A 3,372-nucleotide genomic window follows, 5' to 3' on the forward strand; every position below is an offset into this window, starting at 1 on the left:
GTCAGACGGAGCCGGACGTGAGGCTCGAACTCATGAACTGGGAGATCGTGACCTGAGATCAAGGGTTGGGTGCTTAACCTGCGCCGCCAGGCGCTCCATAGCTAAGAACTTCCAATAAGTTATTTTCATCATTTAAAATGAGATGTAAAAGATTACGTTCGGGACATGAGGCAATTTCAGCTCTAGTGCACCGAGCCTCCTGTCAAATCTACACTAAGAAACCCTTTAAATAAAGTACGGGCAGAAAAGCATCTCACCTTTGGGGCGCAGCCTTCAGAGTTTGGGGCTGTCGGCGTCCACGGCGCCTGCGGGCCGGCTGGCCTTGCGGATGACACGGTCANCCCTCTCCTCCCGCCCTCAGGCACAGCTCCTGGAAACGGCTTCTGGATCCGCAGGAGCCCACTGAGCAGTCGTGTGTGACGTTGGCTGCGCATGAAACCCCCCGCGGAAGTTTTGTTTGTTTTGTTTATTTATTTTTGAGACAGAGAGAGACAGAGCATGAGTGGGGGAGGGGCAGAGAGGGAGACACAGAATCTGAAGCAGCTCCAGGCTCTGAGCTGTCAGCACAGAACCCGATGCGGGGCTCGAACCCACGAACGTGAGATCATGACCCGAGTGAAGTTGAACGCTCAACCGACTGAGCCCCCCAGCTGGCCCCCCCTCCCCCCAGAACTTTTAAAACATGAGCAGCCGTAGCGATCCGCGTCCTGTCCCTCTGGGCCCGGCCGGGCCTCGCAGGGGTGGCTTCAGAGGAAAGAGAGGGTGACTCTCAGCTGAGTGAGAGCCGTGGCCCCACAGCTCGGGCCGCCCGGCTTTTCCGGAAGGGGTCAGAGTGTGACTGTTGTGCTCCCTTGTGTCGCATGAAAGTGGCTGTAAGTGTGTGACACGTGCGGTTCTGTTCCAAGAAGACCTCAGTTACAGGAAGCTGGTGCGTCGGATTTGGCTCAAGGCTGTCGATTCCTGACACTTGCTCTGGAAGATACAAAATGTTAGTTTCCTATTTTATTGAACAACGGTAAAATCTGAAGAGATCGCTGTGGTTTTCCATGATACAGTGAAAAGCGTGTAGGATTTGAAGCCAGAAGCCCTGGGTTCGAATTCTGCTCTGAATCTGCTGTGTGGTCTGAGGGGAGTCGCTTACCCTCCCCAGTCCTGCCTCGGAAAAAGGGGACAGTGAGAACATCCCGCACGGGATGCTTTTAAAGGTCAAGTGGAACANGGGGAGGGGCAGAGAGGGAGACACAGAATCTGAAGCAGCTCCAGGCTCTGAGCTGTCAGCACAGAACCCGATGCGGGGCTCGAACCCACGAACGTGAGATCATGACCCGAGTGAAGTTGAACGCTCAACCGACTGAGCCCCCCAGCTGGCCCCCCCTCCCCCCAGAACTTTTAAAACATGAGCAGCCGTAGCGATCCGCGTCCTGTCCCTCTGGGCCCGGCCGGGCCTCGCAGGGGTGGCTTCAGAGGAAAGAGAGGGTGACTCTCAGCTGAGTGAGAGCCGTGGCCCCACAGCTCGGGCCGCCCGGCTTTTCCGGAAGGGGTCAGAGTGTGACTGTTGTGCTCCCTTGTGTCGCATGAAAGTGGCTGTAAGTGTGTGACACGTGCGGTTCTGTTCCAAGAAGACCTCAGTTACAGGAAGCTGGTGCGTCGGATTTGGCTCAAGGCTGTCGATTCCTGACACTTGCTCTGGAAGATACAAAATGTTAGTTTCCTATTTTATTGAACAACGGTAAAATCTGAAGAGATCGCTGTGGTTTTCCATGATACAGTGAAAAGCGTGTAGGATTTGAAGCCAGAAGCCCTGGGTTCGAATTCTGCTCTGAATCTGCTGTGTGGTCTGAGGGGAGTCGCTTACCCTCCCCAGTCCTGCCTCGGAAAAAGGGGACAGTGAGAACATCCCGCACGGGATGCTTTTAAAGGTCAAGTGGAACACGGTCCGTGAAGGTGCTTCACGAGGTGCTGGGGACCCACTGCCCGTTCTCACCATGCCGGGCGCTGCGCATCCGGTAAGTTCGTGCGTGATAAACACGACATATTTAAAAGTGAAGCAAATTAGAACATTTGAACTTAAACGTAATGTAAGCATGAAGACTGAGAAAAATGAGTTCTAGGTTATGCCTTTCTATTTTCTTGAGCCAGCAAAGTGATTTTAGGTGGTAAACGCTGCTTTTAAAAGAAGATGGTATAAATATATGTTTTTCCAAAGTGGGATTTTCTGGAGAAAGATTGATCATCATCAGGGTGGGGAAATCAGTCCCAGGCGGGTGGGAAGCTACGGGATGGGGAGGGCAGGGGTGGGAGCGGAGAGGAGGCCTGGGAAGGGCCTCGGGGAAGAAGGAGGGCAGGAAAGGAAGCCGGGCAGGGGCAGGAGGGGCCTGGGTGCCCTGGGGCCGTGGCGGGGGGGGGGAGTGTTTGGGGGCNGGGGCCCAGTGGCCTGGTCTTCTCTTTCCCTGCGCCCCTGTGTGTGTCCCCCACTGAGCCGTGAGGCGGGCACCAGGCCACCTGTGCCGAGATGCTCCGCATAAGGCTGACGCGAGTGCGGGACGCAGACATGAGCAGCCCTGCGCCCTAGAGACCAGGAACCGTGCCTGCATTCCTCAGATGTTAAAAAGCCACCTCCTCCTGGGAGCCTGTCCTGACCACCTCCTTTCCTTCCAGTTCTCGGTCTGGCCCTGTCCTGCGTCACACCCGGCTTGCCCTGCAGTGGCCCCTGAGCTCGTCCCGCCTGCGGCCCCACTGGGCACTGAGCTCCAGCTGAGTCCAGCGCAGATGTGCATTTGCACGGAGCCAGCACCTACAGGGTCGCTTTCTGCTAAGTGAGTGTGCGGGCGACTGCGCGCCAGCCAGCCGTCTGAGAGCCGGGCACTAGCTGTGAGCTGTGTCGTCTTCTCTGTCCACGCTGCTGCTGCAGGGGGAGATTTGGTCCCTTCTGACAGACTTCAGCGTCCCCAGGCTCTGGGGCGGCTGCCGGTGGTGGTGACTGTGGTGACCACGGTGGTGACCGTGGTGGTGACCGTGGTGGTGGTGACGCAGTGGTGGTGACCGCACATCCTTCGTTTCTCGGGAGGCACCTCTTTCTGTGTGTGTTTTGCTGGTGCCCCGCAGCCGCAGGCCCTCTGCACTCCCCAGCCCACCCTGCAGGGACCTCGGGGGCGACCCTGTCTACACTTGCTGTGGATGCCGGGCCGTGTGTCCCGCCTCGTGCAGAAGCCCAGAGACCCGGGTCTGCTCCTGGTGGAGGCCGCGCTCTCTCTCCAGCCTCTGCCCCCTCGGCCTCCGCGGCCCCTGGGAGCCGTGCTGCCCGCGTCTTCCCTCCCGCGTGTCAGAGAGGTGCGGGGTGGGGGTGGGGGTGGGGCCCAGAGCCCTCGCCGC

The 3,372-nt window shown here is 58.1% G+C and overlaps 1 long non-coding RNA gene across 1 annotated transcript in view; it reads right to left on the reverse strand.

The window, feature by feature from the left end:
- Nucleotides 1-1,225: 1,225 nt before the first annotated feature.
- LOC144231537 (uncharacterized) overlaps nt 1,226-3,372 on the reverse strand; it is a 4,025-nt gene continuing 1,878 nt past the window's right edge. The window contains exon 3 of the long non-coding RNA XR_013335094.1: nt 1,226-1,686. This is a non-coding gene — a long non-coding RNA (uncharacterized LOC144231537). The remainder of the gene's footprint in view (nt 1,687-3,372) is intronic.

The sequence above is a fragment of the Crocuta crocuta genome, unplaced genomic scaffold (genome assembly GCF_008692635.1).
Source record: "Crocuta crocuta isolate KB4526 unplaced genomic scaffold, BGI_CrCroc_1.0 scaffold528, whole genome shotgun sequence".
Lineage (NCBI taxonomy): Eukaryota > Metazoa > Chordata > Mammalia > Carnivora > Hyaenidae > Crocuta > Crocuta crocuta.